The 20,896-nt window shown below is 46.4% G+C and overlaps 1 protein-coding gene across 1 annotated transcript in view; it reads left to right on the top strand.

Annotated features, from left to right (window-relative positions):
• RAB3B (RAB3B, member RAS oncogene family) overlaps positions 1–20,896 on the top strand; it is a 66,551-nt gene that overhangs the window by 15,104 nt on the left and 30,551 nt on the right. The gene's annotated exons all lie outside the window — the stretch shown is intronic.

Here is a 20,896-nt window from a genome sequence, read left to right on the forward strand (position 1 = left end):
TTACAATTTAAAACAAAATCAGTTTATTACTTTACAATTCCAGAGGCAGTCCCCATTTTTAACATCATACACAAAAGTCAAATCAAAGTGAATGAAAAAACCTTGATATTAGGCTTGAATCTATAAGTAAATTGAGGAAAAATATAGGCAGAACTCTATACGACATTGAAGCTTTAGGCATCTTGAAGGATTCAACTCTGTGAATCAAGTAAGCAGAAACAAAGGTAAACAAATAGGACTATAGTAAATTAAGCTTTTGCACCTTAAAGGAATAAATGACAAGAATACAGAGACAGACTTCACAGACTGGGAGAAAATACTTGACCACCACTCATCTGATGAAGGGTTGATATCCAAGATATATAAAGCACTGATAGACCTTTACAAGATAAAAAATTCAGGGGTCAGAGTGATAGTACAGTGGATAAGATGTTTGCCTTGCATGCAGCCTGACTGGGTTTGATTCTTGGCATCCCATATGGTCTTCTGAGCACTGTCAGGAGTAATTCCTGTGTGCAGAACCAGGACTAAACCCTAGGTTTTTTACATCACTAGGTGTAACCAAAAAAAAAAAAAAATCCAGCTCCATCAAAAATGGGGAGAAGAGATGAACAGAAATGACATCAAAAGCATGCAAATGGATAAAAGGCATATGAAAAAATGTTCTATGTCACTAATCAGGGAAACACAAATTAAACAAAAAAGGTGATATGACCTCATGCCCAAGAAACTAATACACATTAAAAAGAAGAAATCAACCAGTGTTGGTGTCATTGTGGAAGGGGAAAGAGGGACTCTCATTCACTAGCAGTAAGAATGTTGACTGGTCCAGCCTTTTGGGAAAATAATATGGACACTTTTCAAAAAACTAGGAATTGAGCTTCCATATGACCTAGCAGTTAAACCCCTTGGAATATACCCTACGGTTCCAAACATACAATGCGGAAAAGCCCTCTGCACTCCTGTGTTCATTGTTGTACTATTCACAATAGCCCAAATCTAGAAACAACCCAAGTGCTCAAGAACAGATGACTGAATAAAGGAATTGTGGTACATATACACAGTGGAATACTATTTGGCCCTAAGAAAAGATGAAATCATATAATTTGCTGCTATGAGGATAGATTTGGAGAGTATCATGCTAAGTGAAATGAGTCAGGAGAGGGACAGACACAGAATGATTACTCTCATATGGGGGATATAAAAAACATATTAGGGGAATAACAAATGTCCATAGGATACTTTCATTAGAAAGCATGCCACTGGCAGAGTGAGGGGCTGGGGATAGGGCAGGGAAGGGTAGGACAGGGAAAGGAACACTAAAGTGACATGCATGATATCAGTAACAGTATTGTAAATCATGGTGCCTAAAAGAAAAGGGAAAAATAAGAAGATGCCTGCCACAGAGGCAGGCGGGCAGGTGGGAGGGAAACTGTAGACATTGATGGAGGGAAGTGGCATTAGTGAAGGGATTGGTGCTGGAACACGGTATGCCTGAAACTCAATCATGAATAACTTCGTAATTCACGTTGACTCAAAAAAATTTTTTAAAAAAATTTAAACTTGGGTTCCCTCAGCTCAAATTTGACATGGTGACGGGGCTGTGCTATCTATATTATCTTCCCCATTAAAGCTCAAGGGGTGATTCTGTTTCCAGGCTTTTTCTGGCTCCTTAGGGCTACTTCCTTGGGACCCCCTTGTCTATTTTTTAGACTGGCAAGCCTCTCTAACTTCCTTCCAACACCCTTTCCCTTATAAGAAACTGTGATGGTTTTGGATTCAACTGATTAATACTATCTCAAAATAATTTAGTCTCCTTTTTCCATGCAAGATAACATTCACAGATGTTGTGGATATTGGGAGGGGAAGGGTGTTGATATTCTGAGTACCACAGCAATAGCAAGGAAAAGAGCTCATATAAATTCTTATCCTTTATGGTTCTAAATCAAGTTCCTCATTCTCAGATGTTCTCCCCCTTGACTGAGTGAACGCTGTGCCTTCTCTATCTCAGGATCATGATGCTCCCTCACCCCTCCACCCTCCACCGAGAATGCCCAGACTTCGTGAAGGATCCAGGTGAAGATTCCTAACACATTTTATTACTCCCCCTGCTGCCTTCAAGAAAGGAAACCCTGGCCACCTGATCATAAGCTGGGGACCTAAAGAGAGACCCCCTGACAGTCCAGAGGAGGCTGAAACGTGGATGGGGATCAAGGGATCTAACAGGTCCCCTTGACTCCAGGAATAAGAAGCTATTGAGTACAACATCATACTGTGTTCTTGTGATAATCAGAATTGATCTTTCTACGCAGTAAACTGCAGAAACATGTTAGTACTTTCATCTCCTCAAAGCTGCTGAGGAAGGTTTAATCTGATTTTTAAAAAACACAACAAAGAGCATGCGAAGGCAATGCTGGATTTCAGGTCTCCTCTGTTTTTGTCATTTGCAGATGAATTAAATGGAATCCCAGAGGCCTTCAGTCTTTGAGGCTACCCCATCTTCCCTTCACCTACATGGATATAGGAGAAACCATCTGTGCATTCATTCATTCAGTACATCATGCATTAGGTGTTAGGTGCTGCCACAAGAGGGCAAATAAATAGCCTGAATATGATATAAATGATATAATAAAGAGATAAAGACTCAGGAAAAGAGGCACTTTCTTTCTGAGGAAGTTATTGAAGGACTCACAAAGGAGGGGACACTTTTTGAGCTGAGTCTTGGCAAATAAGAAAGAGTTCTCTCAGGTCCATGCAGGGGAATATCTTTAGAAGGCAAAGAAAAGACATTTATCAAAGCCTGGTTGCTTGTCAGGACCATAACGTGCCTGGCTGGGGTGGGGTCTTTAGAGGGGGTGAGCCATCCTGTGCCTTCAAGAAAGGAAACCCTGGCCACTAGTTTCAGTGACACTAGGCATAGTGAGATAAAAAATACCCATGATGCTGCAGACTGGGGAAAAGGTCTTACAGAAAGTTTCATGGTGGTTTGTAGAGAGAATGATTTCTCAGCTTGAGGGCATCAGAGAGGGCTTCTGACTGGCAGAAGTGGCCTGATGATAATGAGAGTTGGTTCAAACAGATAAACGCAGCCTCCTGGGCAGGACTGACTGTCTTAGTCATCCAGTTCTGTAGACCAACAGGTGCGGGCTGACATCAGGGTTTGATTCAATAGCAGCCCTGATATCCCCTGAAAGAATAGCACTCAGCGGGCTGGGAGATAGCTCACATGGGTAAGCGGTGCCTCGCATGCAGAAGCCAGGAGTTCATGTCCCAGTATTAAAAGGGCGGGTTTGGGAGTAGAGAGGGGGAGTCTCTTTGGAGCTCTGCATCATGTAGTTCAGAACCCAGCCTTGGCGCCAGGTCTGTGCTCCAAATCCATTTCTGCCACCGTCATCACAAAAAAGTCTCATGACCTCCCTACACCTCAATTTCTTCTTTCCAAAATAAGGATAATTTTAGTAGCAATTACATAGTGTTGTTGAGAGAATGAGATGCTGCTTTCGCTCAGCGCCTGTGCACAGTAAGACTGTGAAATGATGTTCTTCCTGAGCAAGAAACCAGCCACCCTCAAGATTTGCCTTGTGGTGGCAGGAATCTGGTGGTCGTCTGCCCGGGCTGTGTTTCTAAGATTGTGGTCGTGGGACCTGCTCTGATGTGCATACCCGTTAGCTGGGGAGGGAAAACAATTCAGAAAAAAATAGCAAAGTGGATTATGTGGTGCTACGTGGATGCAATAGAAGTTTAAAGGTCCCAGAACTGGGGTGAGTGGGAGGGAAAGGTCTCTGGGAGGAAGACAGTGGAGTGGGGGCAATGCAGGATAGAAAAAGATGGGAGAGAGAAATGGAGCATCCAAACCCTGAACCGGTGGGGGGCAGATACTAAGGGAGAGGGTACGTGTGCTTTGAGGGGATGAGAAGCACAGAGGTAAGAAGCTTTTTGCTCTTCTTCCTTTGAGGTCCCAGGTCTCTGCCCACCTCCTGTGCCACAGACCACGTGCCTCACCACATTCCACCTCTCCAAGCTTCCCCTTTATGTCCTCGTTAATTGATTAGTAAATTTAGCAATACGTATGTTCTAGGCAGCAGCATTCTTCTAGGTACTGCAAATACGACAGTGATAGAAATCAAGTCCCCCATTCCCATCTCCCTGGAGATTAGACTGGCCATAAATAAGAACCTTTTCCCTGGGTTCTCTGAGGCATGCCCAGAGAAACATGAAGGGAGGTGCTTTACAAATTGAATCAGGTGGTAGGGGGAGCCTCACGGAACAGGGGACTTTTGAGTAAAACACAGAATGCAGAGGAAGGGCAGGAGGGTCAGCAAGCATGGCCCTTGGACAGGTGTATCTGCAACTCAGCTCAACTCAGATCATCAGCTATATCCTTGCCCTACCTCCTCTGATCCTGCATCCAGCCCAATGTTCTTTTAATTTTTTAATTTTGTATTTTATTTTATTGAATCATTGTGACATACACAGTTACAAACTTGTTTATGATTGGGTTGCATTCATACCCAATCCAACACTCGTCCCTTCGCCAGTGTACAGTTCCCATCACCAATGTTCCCATCTTCCTCCTGCCCCCTTCAAACCGACCTCTTGGCAGATACTTCAGCACTCAGTTCTTGTCCAGAATGATTGATTCCAACTATCATTGTCATGGTGGTCCCTTCTCTGTCCTAACTGCACTTCCCCACCCTTGTGGCAAGCTTCCACAGACTGATTTTCCTGGACTTCATTTTTATTGTCTTTGGGTATTATTATCACACTATGTTTTTTCATATCTCACAAATGATTGGGATCATTCTATGTCTGTCCCTCTCCCTCTAATTCATTTCACTCAGAATGATACACTCCATGTCCATCCATGTATAAGCAAATTTTATGACTTGATTTTCCCTAGCAACGGCATAGTATTCCACTGTGTAGATGAGCCATAGTTTCTTTTATCTACTCATCAGTTCTTGGGCATTTGGGTTGTTTCCTGATTCTGGCTATTGTAAATAGTGCTGCAATGAACACTGAAGTGCAGATGGCTTTTCTGCATTGTGTTTTTTGGGTCCCTAGGGTATATTCCCAGGAGAGGTATTGCTGAGTCGTATGGAAACTCAATTTCTAGTTTTTTGAAGAAGGCCCATATTGTTTTGCAAAAGGGTTGGACCAGTCAGCATTCCCATCAGCAGTGAATAAGAGTCCCTTTCTACCCACGTCCACACCAGCATAGTTTTTTTCTTTTTGATGAGTGCCAGTCTCTGTGGCATGAGATGATATCTCATTGTTGTTTTGACTTGCATCTTTCTGAATATTAGTGACTTAGAGCATTTTTACATGTGTCTTTTAACCATTTGTATTTCTTCTTTGAGGAAGGTTTGTTCGTCTCTTCTCCCCATTTTTTTATGGGGCGAGATTTTTTTTCTTGTACAATTCTACCAATGCCTTATATATCTTGTATATTATCAAATAAGTGTTGGGTAAATAATTTTTTCCATTCCATGGGCTATCTTTGTATCCTAGTCATTGTTTCATTTGAGGTGCAGAACCTTTTTAGTTTAATGTAGTCTCATTTATTTATCTCTGCATCTACTTGCTTAATCAGTGGTGCGTCCTCCTTGAAGATACCTTTAGCTTCAATGCCTAAAGAGTTCTGCTTACATTTTCCTCTATGTATCTTATGGATTCAGGTCCGGTATCAAGGTCTTTGATCCATTTTTTTAAATTAATTTATTTATTTATTGAATCACCATGGGAAAGGTTACAAAGCTTTCAGGTTTAGGTCTCAGTCATGCAAATATCAAGCACATTTCCCTTTACCGAAACTTATTTTTTACCATGAAGAACCCCAATAAAACCCCACCCCCACCCCTCCCAGTCCCTGTGGGGCAGATGAATTCTAGTTAACACTCTATCTGCTTTGATTAGATTCATTGTTTCAATAAAAGATTCACCACTATTATTTAGAGGAGAGCCGCTCACAGGGGGCAACTGGTGACCTTGTTAGGGCGTGAAGGACGGACCAGAACACCCCCCTTCCCATGAGGTTTTAGTCGCCCCCACACCCCCGGCTCATACCTGCTGTCCACAAGGCTCCCATGCGGCCGCCATCTTTCTTTCCAGAGAGGAGAAGGCGACTGGGGCAACACCCTTTCCCCTCCGGACAGACCTGATGGCCTGGATTAACGCATAGTCCATTCACTTTTCTGCTCCAAACTGCCGGGTTCTGCATTAAGTCCTTGTGCTTCTGGGGCTGTGGCCGTGCTGGAGAGCCGCTCATGGGGGGCAACTGGTGACCTTGGTAGGGCGTGAAGGGCGGACCGAAACGCCCCCCTTCCCATGAGGTTTTAGTCGCCCCCACTCCCCCGGCTCATACCTGCTGTCCACAAGGCTCCCATGCAGCCGCCATCCTTCTTTCCAGAGAAGAGAGGGCGAATGGGGCAACACCCTTTCTCCTCCGGCAGACTTGATGGCCTGGATTAACGCATGGTCCGTTCACTTTTCTGCTCCAAGCTTCCGGGTTCTGCATTAAGTCCTTGTGCTTCTGGGGCCGTGGCCGTGCTGGAGAGCCACTCGTGGGGGGCAACTGGTGACCTCGGTAGGGCGTGAAGTACGGACCGGAACGCCCCCCTTCCCATGAGGTTTTAGTTGCCCCCACACCCCCGGCTCATACCTGCTGTCCACAAGGCTCCAATGCGGCTGCCATCTTTCTTTCCAGAGGGAGGAGGGCGGAAGGGACCAACACCCTTTCCCCTCCGGGCAGACATGATGGCCTGGATTAACGCATAGTCCTTTCACTTTTTTGCTCCAAGCTGCTGGGTTCTGCATTAAGTCCTTGTGCTTCTGGGGCCGTGGCCGTGCTGGAGAGCCGCTCGCGGGGGGCAACTGGTGACCTCGTTAGGGCGTGAAGGATGGACCGGAACGCCCCCTTTCCCATGAGGTTTTAGTCGCCCCCACACCCCCGGCTCATACCTGCTGTCCACAAGGCTCCCATGTGGCCGCCATCTTTCTTTCCAGAGAGGAGAGGGCGGGTCTTTGATCCATTTTGACTTGACTTTTGTGCATGGCATTAGATACGGTTCTTAGGGCTTTTAAAAAAATTGTTTGTTTATTTATTTATATATTTTACATGTAGCTGACCCATTTTCTAGCACCACTTATTGAAGAGGTTTTCCTTGTTCCACTTCATGGTATTTGGATATTCAACTCTATTCCATTGATCTGAAGATTTGTTTTTTATTCCAATACCATGCTTTTTTAATTGCAGCCACTTTGTAATGCAGTTTAAATTTGGGGAAAGTGATGCCTTCCATCTTCTTTTTCCCAAGGATTGCTATAGCTACTTAGGTAGGGGGGGTGTTATTGTTCCATATGAATTTCAGGAGTGTTTGATCTATTTCTCTGAAAAATTACATAGGTATCCTTATAGGGACTGTACTAAATCTTTGCAATATTTTGAGGAGTATTGCCATTTTAATTATATTAATATTTCCAATCTATGAGCAGGTGATGTTTTCATTTCCTTGTGTTCTCCTTTATTTCTTAAAGTAGTATTTTGCAGTTTTCTTTGTATAGGTCTTTCACCTTTTTAGTTAAGCTGAGTCATATTTGTTTTTCTGAGACACAATTATGAATGGAATTGTTTTTAAAATGATATTTTTTCTCTTTCATTATTTGTGTATAGGAACATCATAGACTTGTGTATTAATTTTTGTAGTCTGTCACTTTACTATATGTATCTATTGTTTCTAGGAGCTTTTTGTAGAGACTTTAGGATTTTCTGAATATAATATGTCATCCACAAATAGTGAGAGTTTGACTTCTTCCTTTCCTATCGAGATACCTTTGATATTTTTTTCTTGCCTAATTTCTATGGCAAGTACTTCCAGTACCATATTGAATAAATTGCCTGGGTATTTTGTGCCTGGTCTCAGAGTGAATGACCCCAACTTTCTGAGGTCGTAGGAAGCCAGGTCATCAGCAGAGAATGAGGATGGGAAGGAGTCACAGAGTGAAGGAGAGAGGAGGATGTTGTCTAGGAAGGTGGGAGATGAAAGAGATGAAAAATATATCATTTGATTGCTTATTAGCATGGAGGCACCACTGGAAATGAGTGATCATATATTTAAATTCATGAATTGGAAACATGGTTTTGCTTATCTCCAGCCCTTTTTGCTCTGCGAATCCCAAGGTGAAGCATTAATAAAAGGGTTGTTTTGCTGACTGAGTTTAATAGAGCATGAGCGAACCAAGGGAGGCCAGAGTGCATGTGAGCCATTGTCTGAGTGGACTGTGAAATTCAGGCATTCAGGCAATTCAGAGTGTGTGGGTGCAGGTGGGTGGGAGACAGTTAAAGACGGTTGGGACTGAAGTCTGTTGACCATAGGAATCTGGCAGGAAAGCACCAAGTGATCAGAGTGTGGGGTACTGGAAATGACTGTCGGGAACCTTAGTGAAATGCAGGGTGTGACTGTGAGAGGTGTGGCTGAGGTTGGGTACAGCTACCCAGTGCCTGGAGTAGATGAGGGGAAGTGAGAGTGCAAGACATTGGAAGGCAGGTCCACGCCTGCGGATAGAGAAGTCACCGTGGATTTCTGATCATTTACAGTGGACCCTTCCTCCCTGCTCTGGAGAGGGAACAGGCAGCACCATCTCTTTTTGTGAGATCCTGAGCTGGCGGTGTTTTGTTTATTTGTTTTTTTTTTCTTTTTTGTTTATTTGTTTTATGGGCCACACCTGGTGGTATTCAGGACCTCAGAACTTCAGACTCTGTGCTCAGGGGTCAACTTCAGGTGGGGCTTGGGGGACCCTGTGTGTGTGCTGGGGATAGAACCGGGGTCAACCTCATGCAAAGCAAGCGCCTTATCCCTTGCTCCACCTTGATTCCCCATACTATCTCTCCAGACCCAGGGATTTCTTTTTTTGAAGGAGGAAAAGAGAACGATCTGGAAGCAGGTGTGAAAAGCAGTCTCTTACCTCCTGGTCCAGAGATTCCAAGGCAGTGAGAGAAGAAGCAGTGGTAAACTGGAGACTGGCAGGGAGCCTCATTCTCAGGGAGAAGCTGACTCTATCACAGCATAGAAGAGAAAAAAATACTCAGGGAAGTTGAGGAGAAAGAGATCATTCTCAGAGTTCAAAGTGCTAGCCATTACAGCATGGAACCAAGGGGTTGTTTTCAAGTAACTGCATTTCAGAGGACCCCATGAAGGGTTTTAGTGGTGAGGGGAGGAGATGAAGAAGATGAGCAGAACTTTGGGGGTGGAGTGACCCAGGAGATCTGGAGACTTCTTGTCACTACTGACATAAAGATAAGATAAAGATAAAGACCCTCCCGTTGATCGTCGATTTGCTCCGAGCGGGCCCAGTAACGTCTCCATTGGAGACTTTGTTGTTACTGTGTCTGGCGCCCTTCGATAGCTCAGCTGGTAGAGCGGAGGACTGTAGACTGACATGAAGAGAATAAAAAATGTCCCAAATAAATGATGGACTGGAGAGATAATACAGGTGGTAGGACATTTGTCTTACGTGCAACTGACTCGGGTTAGAACCTCAGCGCTGCATATCGTCCCCTGAGCACTGTCAGGGTCATGTTGAGCAAAGAGCCAGGAATAGCTCCTGAGCACTGCCATGTATGGTTCAAAAACAAACAAAACCAAATGACAATGCAGACACCAGTAGGGGGCGATATGGGATGAGATGATGGGGGAGGCATTTGTTTCCTCAGATTCTGTTTTTAGGGACACAGAGATCAATAGAGGTGCTATTCTCCTTCTTTTCCTCCCCCTCCCCTTCCTCCTCTTCCTCTTTCTGTCCCCCAGCAGAGCTGGGACGTTATTCCTAGCTCTGTGCTCAGGGGTTGCTCCTGATAGTTTGAGGAATCATGCTCTGGAGGAACATGATCAGACTGAGGAGGGTCAGACTGAGTTACCCAGCCACATGCAAGGCAAGTGCCTTAATCCTTGTGCCATGTCTCTGGCCCCTCTTGGTTTTTGTCACGATTTTCGTTCTTCAGGTCAGTGGTGGCAAGAAGCCCAGATCTCCCAGGCCATTTCTACCTGCTCACCTGGCGTCTCTCTGCATGTCCCATCAGTAACTACTATGGCAATAGACGGCAGCCACCATGTGTGGAAAGTCCTCCCTGTCCAGTCGGGATGTGCCTGCTGCTTTTATCAACTCCTCTCTCCACAGCTTCCTTCAGACATAGGTGCCGTTCTTGCTCCTGGTTGACAGAGAACTCCCTCAAGTTCACAGACTTACAGATGTGCATCAAGATCTGACTCAAGCCCATGTATGTTCTATTTTCTCCACCCCTCCCCTCCTCGCTGGCTCATTAGGTAGTAAGGACTCGGGTACTTCTAAAGCACTTCACAGATGGTCAGAATGCTGGCTGGGACCTAGCTCAGCGAGAAGGCACTGGCTTGCATGTATGAGGCCCTGAATCTGATACCAGGCACCGACAGTCACAAAATATTCAAAGTTAAAATGTAGTGGGCAGTAACTCTATATGATGTAGTATTTTACATACTTTCAGGGAGTTATAACAAAACTATTTCACAAGAACCAGTTAGAAAACTAAGAGTCAGAAGTTAAGAATCTTTTTTTTTTTTTTTTGTATTTCCTTTTATTTTATTTAAATTTTTTTGGTTTTGGGTCACACCTGGCAATGCTCAGATGTCTCTTCTGGATGATCTGCACTAGAAATCACTCCTGGCAGGCTCGGGGTGGGGTGGGGGGTGGGGGCGGAACACCATATGGGGTGCCGGGGATTGAACCTGGATCGGCTGTGTGCAAGTCAAGAACCCTATCCACTGTACTATCTCTCTGACTCCTTTTTTTTTTTATTTCTTTATTGAATCACCGTGGGAAAGGTTACAAAGCTTTCAGGTTTAGGTCTCAGTCATGCAAATATCAAACACATTTCCCTTTACCAAAACTTATTTTTTACCATGAAGAACCCCAATAAAACCCCACCCCCACCCCTCCCAGTCCCTGTGGGGCAGATGAATTCTAGTTAACACTCTATCTGCTTTGATTAGATTCATTGTTTCAATAAAAGATTCACCACTATTATTTAGAGTTTACCCCCCCCCCCCCCCAAATCAGACATGCTGAAAAAGCATTGTGAAGTGATTTGCTTTCTACAGCTGGGTTCAAGAATTAAATGTTGGTTTTGGATTTCTGCTATTTTACTTATTGAACCTGGAAGTATTTCTACTGAAAGTCAGATAGTTAAGAAATTGGTTTCTGTGCACTGGAGACGTGGCCGTGCTGGAGAGCCGCTAGTGGGGGGCAACTGGTGGCCTCGGTAGGGCGTGAAGGGCGGACCGAAACGCCCCCCTTCCCATGAGGTTTTAGTCGCCCCCACTCCCCCGGCTCATGCCTGCTGTCCACAAGGCTCCCATGTGGCCGCCATCTTTCTTTCCAGAGGGAGGAGGGCGGAAGGGACCAACACCCTTTCCCCTCTGGGCAGACATGATGGCCTGGATTAACGCATAGTCCTTTCACTTTTCTGCTCCAAGCTGCTGGGTTCTGCATTAAGTCCTTGTGCTTCTGGGGCTGTGGCCGTGCTGGAGAGCCGCTCATAGGGGGGCAACTGGTGACCTCGGTAGGGCATGAAGGGCGGACCGAAACGCCCCCCTTCCCATGAGGTTTTAGTCGCCCCCACACCCCCGGCTCATACCTGCTGTCCACAAGGCTCCCATGCGGCCGCCATCTTTCTTTCCAGAGAGGAGAAGGCGACTGGGGCAACACCCTTTCCCCTCCGGACAGACCAGATGGCCTGGATCAACGCATAGTCCGTTCACTTTTCTGCTTCAAGCTGCCGGGTTCTGCATTAAGTCCTTGTGCTTCTGGGGCTGTGGCCGTGCTGGAGAACCGCTCGTGGGGGGCAACTGGTGACCTCGGTAGGGCGTGAAGGACGGACCGGAACGCCCCCCTTCCCATGAGGTTTTAGTTGCCCCCACACCCCCGGCTCATACCTGCTGTCCACAAGGCTCCCATGTGGCCGCCATCTTTCTTTCCAGAGGGAGGAGGGTGGAAGGGACCAACACCCTTTCCCCTCCGGGCAGCCATGATGGCCTGGATTAACGCATAGTCCATTCACTTTTCTGCTCCAAGCTGCTGGGTTCTGCATTAAGTCCTTGTGCTTCTGGGGCCGTGGCCGTGCTGGAGAACCGCTCGCGGGGGGCAACTGGTGACCTCGGTAGGGCGTGAAGGACGGACCGAAACGCCCCCCTTCCCATGAGGTTTTAGTCGCCCCCACACCCCCGGTTCATACCTGCTGTCCACAAGGCTCCCATGCGGCTGCCATCCTTCTTTCCAGAGAAGAGAGGGCGAATGGGGCAACCCCCTTTCCCCTCTGGCAGACTTGATGGCCTGGATTAACGCATAGTCCTTTCACTTTTCTGCTCCAAGCTGCTGGGTTCTGCATTAAGTCCTTGTGCTTCTGGGGCTGTGGCCGTGCTGGAGAGCCGCTCGTGGGGGGCAACTGGTGACCTCGGTAGGGTGTGAAGGACGGACCGGAACGCCCCCCTTCCCATGAGGTTTTAGTCGCCCCCACTCCCCCGGCTCATGCCTGCTGTCCACAAGGCTCCCATGTGGCTGCCATCTTTCTTTCCAGAGAGGAGAGGGCAAATGGGGCAACACCCTTTCCCCTCTGGACAGTCATGATGGCCTGGATTAACGCATAGCCCATTCACTTTTCTGCTCCAAGCTGTGGGGTTCTGCATTAAGTCCTTGTGTTTCTGGGGCTGTGGCCGTGCTCCAAACTTAACTATGATTTTCAGAGAGAAGTGTTGGGTGGTTTACTTTGTATATATGAATCACTTTGTATGTAGAGAGATGTTGCGCGGCCGCGCAAGCGGCCGCGCGGTTTTGAGGAAAAGTCCTAGTTCCTGCATACTCGAGCTGTGGTTGTAGAGGCTTCTGGTCACCGGGGTTCCATCTGGGGGAGGCGGGATGCGAAACCTACCCCATCTGGGGCTTCCCGATGATCTCGACTCTTTTTGGAACCTGTTTTTTTTTTTTTTTCCTTCGGGATCTGCGGGTCCCGCCCTCCATGTTGTCCTTCTCTTTGGCTGAATGCTGTAAATATGGCGCTGGGGGGCGGGCTGTGGGTGTGACTTCCGGAATCAGAGGTTACCTGGGAGGTGTAGTCCCGGGAGATTTGAGGAAAAGTCCTAGTTCCTGCATACTCGAGCTGTGGTTGTAGAGGCTTCTGGTCACCGGGGTTCCATCTGGGGGAGGCGGGATGCGAAACCTACCCCATCTGGGGCTTCCCGATGATCTCGACTCTTTTTGGAACCTGTTTTTTTTTTTTTTTCCTTCGGGATCTGCGGGTCCCGCCCTCCATGTTGTCCTTCTCTTTGGCTCCAGAAGTTAAGAATCTTGATCTAGGTTACTGGAAAGATAGTAAAACAGGTTGGGCACTGCTTACCATTGTTCAATCCATAGTTCCCCAAGGCCCGTCATAAGTGACTCTGGAGTGCTGAGCCAAGAGGCATCCTAACTACCTTCTCCACATGTCCCCTTGCTGTGATATCCCGGGGATTGTTTGGTAAGTCAGTGTGACAGCTGACATCAGAGGTTCCGACCAAAGCCTGGCTGAAAGTGATTGGCCATCTGGGGGCAACTATTTCCTGTCCTCGGTCCTGCTGCCTCCCTTTCTATCACCCACCCCTCCCCATCCCGGAGACCTCCAGGTGACAACTTCCCAGCTACTTCCAATAGGCTGGTTGTGTGCCCTGGCAGACAGGCAGGTAAGGGAGTGACTGCTTCATCGGGAGCTTTGCAGGGAGGTGCCTCAGGTTCTGGCACAGGCAGAGGAGGAAAGGGGACCTGGTTAGTTCAGCCGTGTAGAAACAAAATGAACATATATGACAAGCCATGTGACATGGTACCATATTTGTGAATGTTGGCTTCCATAGCTATAAAATAGGAATAATACTAATGATAAGCCCTTTAGAAGGACCATAAAGATGAAATGAGACAGGGCTGAAGAGATTGTATAGGGGATAAGACACTTGCCTTGCATATGGCCAACCCCAGTTTGATCACAGGCACCAGATATAGTTCCCAAGCACTGCTAGAGTGACTCCTGAGCACAGAGCCAGGAGTAAGCCCTGAGCAGTGCCAGATATATGTGTGTGTGGGAAAGATTAAATGAGACAATTCACAGAAAGGTCCCTGATATATTAGGTGCTCAATCAAGTTGCCCAAAGTTGCACAGAAGATGGTGAAGCAGGAGAGATTCCTGAGTTTTGCTGACTGTGGCTGACTTCAGTTACTTTTCTTTTGTGTCAAGGAACTCTGGAGTTTACCTGACTCAGTTCATCAGCTGACTAACTTGTACTGTAATCCTTTTACAGTTTTTAATGGATGGAGAGAGTGGTGGGGGGGCGGGGGTGCTCTATCCCTGAAGAAATGCTGAGGAGTGTGGAGTGGGACCAGGGAGGACCTAGGATTTGGGATGTTCAGTTCCTCCCTCCACAGAGCCTTCCATTGCCCTATCAGTTGCCACTTCCATTACCTTTCAATTGCCACTCCCGTCCTCTGTCCTTTCTCCTCTGCTTTTTGCCTTCTGTTGTGAAGATTGTCAACTTTGTGCTAATGACGCAGAGGCTCAGGGTCTGGGGGTGGAGATGGAGGAAAGGGGCAATAGATAGGAAGTCCGGTACAAAAGGATATCTCTGTTCTCTTGAGCATCCCCAATCACTGCTCCCTACCCCCCTCTGCCCCCGCCCCCCTCAAAATAGGAGTGACTCCTCTGTTTTTCTCAGCTCTGGTTCTACTCTTGCAGTCATTCATCAGAGCCATCAGTTCTTTCTCAAATTTCTTTTCACTGCCTCCCTTTCTTAGTTCTGTGACTCTGGCTCTCCCTGAGCCCCTGTGTGCCTACAAATTTATTGTTCTTGGGCTGCCTTAGCAGTGGCCTAAATGGACTTCCCTGCTCTGGGCACTGCCTCTGCCTCCCTTCATGTGCTGGCTCATCCACCCACACCCAAGTCAGCCCTTTGCTTTCATTCCAGATGCCTTCTGGCCTCAGGGCTCTATCTTCAATGCACTAGCTTCAGGCCGTCCACACACCACTAGCTTCTTCAGGTCCCCAGGCTAAGTGCTGGAGGCAGGATGTGAATGGACACCACAAGACTGCCAGGGAGACGACACAACTGAAGTCAGTGGAAAAACTCAAACAAAAGATGCACTTAAAAAAAAAAAGAAGAAAAACAAAACAAAACAAAAAACCCAGCAGGACCAGAGTGATATTACAGTGGATAATGTGCTTGTTCCATGGACCCTGAGCATCGCCAGGAGTAATTTCTGAGTGCAGAGCCAGGAGTAACCCCTGAGAACCACTGGGTGTGGCCTTCAAAGCAAAAAAAAAAACAAAACCAAAAAACAAAACAAAACAAAACAAAACAAACAAACAAACAAAACCCACTATACTCTTTAGAGCAGTTTCATATTTACAGAAAATTACAAATATGATTACAGAGAATTTTCCTTTGTCCCATAACCGGTTCCTCTATTTTTACCACCTTCCATTGGTATGGTACATATGTTCTAAATGGACTGATACTAAAACATTGTTATTCACCAAATTCTAGAGTTATTTAGTATTTTCTTAGTTTTTACCTACTATCCCCTTGCTATTCCAGGGTTTCATCTGGAAAAACACACTTTTTTTTTTCAAAGATACCTACAAGGGTCTGGAGAGATAGCACAGCGGGTAGGGTGTTTGCCTTGCATCCCGCTGACCCGGGTTCAATTCCCAGCATCCCATATGGGCCCCTGAGCACCGCCAGGAGTAACTCCTGAGTTCAGAGTCAGGAGTAACCCCTGTGCATCACTGGGTGTGACCCAAAAAGCAAAAACAAACAAAGAAAAAACTCTACAAGTAAACATTTATTTATGTATTTATTTTGCTTTTTGGGTCACCCCCAGTGATGTTCAGGGCTTGCTCCTGGCTCTGCACTCAGAAATTACTCCTGGCAGTACTTGGGGCACCATATGGAATGCTGGGGATTGAACTCAGGTTGGTCGCATGCAAGGCAAATGCCCTACCCGCGGTACTATCATTCCAGCCCCTGAAAAACACTCTTTAGGATTCATTGCTGCATCTCCTTAGGCTTCTCTTGAAATCTAACCAGGAGTGACCATTCAGTGCAACACAAAGCCCCAGTCTCTCCCATCCTGGGGGTGGGAGGTACTGTTCGGTGGGAGGAGTTTTGAGTCTCACCCAGCAATACTCAGGGTTCTTACCTCATCCTCTCACAAATCCGGTCTCTCAAGTAGTCAATGTGGGAGATAGAGAAGGTGGGTTCTGAGTGGTTCTTTTGGAGGGGGGACAGAAATGGGAGCCAAGGCAGTCCTCAGGGCTGACTCCTGGCTCTGTGCTCAGGGGACCATGTGGGGTACAAGTGCTTTACCTGCTGTGTCATCTCTCCAGGTCTTTGGGGACTGTTGAAAATGGCACCAAGGTGAGACCACAACCCTGTCACCTGGCAGAACCTTTCCAGTTTCATCAGCTGGGACTTGGGGAGGAGGAGAGGGTTGAGGAGGGGAAGAGAGAAGGAGGGGGGTGCATCTAAGGTGGAAGGAGATGTCCTGGGAGGTGCATGGTGGGGGGGGGAGAGGGGAAGTGGGGATGAGGATGGAGAATGTCTCCACAGGAGACTGGCTTTCCCCGCTGCTGTGTTGCTGTGAGCCCAGAGGCTGGCCTGGAAATTTACCACCAGCAGAGGCATAATTAGTCCTTTAATTTCCTTTCAGTGGGAATTTGCTGAGACAGGCCAGTCTGCTTCCCCTGGCTCCTCCCTCCGAGTGCTCCTCAGCTCTCCAGAGTGCCCCCACCTTGAGGGCAGAGAGGCAGATTACTGAGGGCAAACTGGGCAGTGAAGAGGCTTCTGAGGCTTCCAGTTGCCCCAGCACTGCCCCTGCACTTGCCTCATCCTCTGGCCACACTGAGAAAAATAGAATCATCTACCCTGCTGGACAGCTAACATGTGCGGCTCAGGATTCAGGGTACTGAGCCAGGGCCAAGGCAGCAAGTGGCAGGCTGGGAATTCAACTCAAGAGGTGCTTCACCCCCAAATCTATACTCTTACCCCCCCCTCACAAATCCGGCTTCTCAAGTGGTCGGTGTGGAATGGGATGACACACACAAGTGATGAAGGGACCCTTCAAAGAAGGGAGACAGAGAAGGCGGGTTCTACGATGCTTTTTTGAAGGGGGGAGAGAAATGGAAGCCAAGGGATAAAAATGTTTTAAAAATTTATATTTTTGTCTCATTCCCAAAGGAATTCAAAGTGGCAGAGAAAGACTAGGAATAGGACATAGGACTTCATCTCCCCACACCTTCTCCTAGTTTGATGCTGACTCAAACAGAATTTTTTTTTTGTTTGTTTGTTTGTTTTTACCATTTTTGGCAGTGCTCAGGGGTTACTCCTGGATCTGTACTCAGGAATTACTCCTGGTGGGCTCGGGGGACCCTATGGGGTCCCAGAGATCAAATCAGGTTTATCCGTGTGTAACGCAAATGCCCTGCCTGCTGTATTTTTATTCCTGCCTTTCAAACTTAATATTTTTCCTGCTGTTCTACTGCCCTGCAATTTCATCCATCATACACAAAAGCCAAACCACAAAATTTAGAACAGGAAGAGTTTATTGTCTGGAAGAAGAGACCAACACCTTGGCAATCTGATTTCATCTGTTTTAAGAGAGGACAAAAGGGATAGGGAAGACTGTGAGGTCAGATATGGCCTAGCTTCGATCTTTATATTCTGTGTGAACTTAGGCAAGTATTTTAGCTGAGTCTGAGCCTATATCTAAAATGGGCTAAGGCACCCTCTCTCAGAAAGTTGCCCATTTGCAGTTCTCTGAAATAAATTCTGAATTATAAGCAGTGACTGGTTTTGCAAGGCAGGTGGTTCCAGCAGAGGGAATAGTATGAGAAAAACACAGTCACCTTGAGAAACACAATGTTTGGGACCTGGGGAGAAGGAACAGGGGGGAGTGGCAAGAGCCAAGGGCAGTAAAATTGTTCGGTTAGAAAATCAGTTTAGGAGCTGGAGCAATAGTACAGTGGGTAGGACTTTTACCTTGATGACTACTTACCCAGATTTGATTTCTGGCATCCCACATGGTACCCTGAGCAATGCCAGGAGTAATTCAAGAATGCAGAGTAAGGAGTAACCCCTGAGCACCACTGGGTGTGGCCCCCAAAACAAAAACAAAAAAATTCAGTTGACCCCCTACATATTGCTGGTGTGATCCCAAAAACACTGTCACTGTCACTGTCCTCCCGTTGTTCATCGATTTGCTGGAGCGGGCCCAGTAATGTCTCCATCGTGAGACTTTATTGTTACTGTGTTTCGCATATCAAATACCACACGGGTAGCTTGCCAGGCTTTGCTGTGCGGGCGAGATACTCTCGGTAGCTTGTCGGCTCTCCAAGAGGGGCAGAAGAATTGAACTCGGACCAGCCAAAAACACTAAAAAAGAAAAAGACAATCAGTTTACCATCCTAGAGAGGTGGAAGATGGGATGGCATTAGAGGGTAAACTCCTAGCTTCAATACTTGGTAACTTAGGTAACTAGTCTGTGTCTCTGTGCCTTGGTTTTCTCAACTCCTGTCCAAGAGCTGGTTGCCAGTACTGGCAAAGTAGTGCATAGAAACACACTTGCCAAAGTGCCTGACAGAAGCGGCTCAACTCTGGCTCACAATTATTGTAATTATTACTATTTATCCTGATTTCTTAGTGCTTTAAAGAACTCAAACCATCTAATCAAATATCCTGATTTAAAAGATGGAAGTGGGGGACATTCATAGCCCCCCAGTGCAAGTTAACGGAGAACTTAACTAATACCCAGGCTTCCTGCCTCCTTGCCTGTCCCCTGGGGCCCCTCCCTGCTGTCAGCCTGCCTCTGACTGCTTCCCCTTCCCCCGCTTGTCAGATGATTGTCTCCCCTCCCTTGTAAATAAATTTCACATGCTTTGTGGAGCAGAGTGTTTATCCTATTTTTAGAACACTCTGGCACCTGTATGCAAATGATCCTCTGGGGACTTGTCTGCTATGGTGACTCTGAGACAAGGCAAAGTGCCGCTCTGGGTAGGAAAAGAGCCTTCTTGGGGTGTCTTTCTAGTAAAGCAGGCCGGATGGACATTCTGAAGCTGCCTTCATAGGGACCTCAAACTCCTTGTGCTTCTGTTCGAACCTGAGTTTATACCTGGTTGGCAGGAGCAGGCTCTGAGCTGAAATTGTGGCCTTTAGCTTGACCAGAGACTCCAGAGAGTCTCACTTTCAGCAACTTGGAAGAAATATGGGAGACCAGAGGTGGACAGTGATTTTATTTGGCAGTAGTTCTGCTCTGCAGAGTGGAAGAGAACTGGGATGCAGCCATGATGGGAGAAGAAACAAGACACCTTTTCCTCAGATACCTTTTCCATAGCAGCCAAGGTCCCGCTTCAGCAGTGGAGTCCCCACCCTCAGTGGCCTTGCCATGAATGTCACACTTCCTCTGAAGAAGGAGAGAGTTAAACCTCAGAGATCCCTGTTTCCCTTCAGGAGAAAGTTCAAGCCTGAGGAGACCTAATGTTTCAGACCATCAGAGGTAGCTCACTTCCAGGCCTCCCCTCCCTAGCTGTGGAGTACCTTGCTTCAGAGAATTAAAGATGCTGCTTTGTCGAAATTGCTCAATGGTCTGGAACATGTGCTTTGCATGTGGGAGGCCCCGTATTTGATCCCCAGCACCTCAGGGGGACCTCCAAGCATTGAGCCAGGAATAGCCCCTGAGCACTGCTGGATGTGACTGAAACAATAGAAATGCTCTCCGTTGAAAGATATAAGCTTATTTCAGAGATACGAAAATGAAAAGCAAAAAATCTCAGACTTTCGGAATCCCAAAATGAGGCTGTTTTACAATGCAGTCCTTTTCAGATGTCTGCTCAGGACTTTGTGACTGTTAATACAGTTTTTTAAGCTGTTTATGATGGAAACTATCAAACATATACTCAGTCAGGGAGATGAAATATTAGTTGAATCCTATCATTCATTGCAATAACTATTAACTCAGCTTATTATTCATTTTTTCCTCATATTTTCTTCTCCCAGAACTGTTAATAGTAACAGCAATGGCCAACACTCACTATGGATATAGTTTTTCTTAATTATACGAGTAAAAAGAAGAAAATATTGTATTTGGGATGTTTTCTTCCCAGTTTCTTTTCTTTGAAATTTTAATTGTTGAGATCATATATTCAATGTTGTATCTTGTCTTTTAAAATATAACGTTAGGGGCCGGAGTGATAGCACAGCGGGTAGGGCATTTACCTTGAATGCGGCTGACTTGGGTTCGATCCCTGGCATCTCATATGGTCCCCCAAGCACCACCAGGAGTAATTCCTGAGTGCAGAGCCAGGAATAACCCCTGAGCATCGCTGGGTGTGACCCAAAAAGCAAATAAATAAATAATAAATAAATAAAATATAACATTAAGTATAATCAATGTTATAACATTTTAATGACTGTTTTCTAATTGTCATTATAGGGAGGATATATCATATTCACTCATGAGTTTATTCACTCAGCAATACATTTACCATATTTTAGAAATTCTACACAGTGATAAAAGAATGAGGCACAATGGTCCCCTGAATTTCCCTTGGTGTAACTCCAAGCCAAACAAAAGAATAAGGCACAATCTATGACCTCTCAAAACTTAGTTTTCCTGGGGGTATGGTGCCGCCAGCAGGTCAATCTGTACCTGTGCATCAGCTGCCTGATGGCGCCTTCAGACTTCCAGATACCCCAAAATTGCTGCTGTGCCTTTGGCCAGACCCCAAAAACTTGGGGCAAAGTTTACCAAGAAAGTAAACAGCCAAAAGTCAGGTATGTGGGAGACATACCCA

Source organism: Sorex fumeus, unplaced genomic scaffold, assembly GCF_029834395.1.
Source record: "Sorex fumeus unplaced genomic scaffold, SorFum_2.1 ptg000045l, whole genome shotgun sequence".
NCBI lineage: Eukaryota > Metazoa > Chordata > Mammalia > Eulipotyphla > Soricidae > Sorex > Sorex fumeus.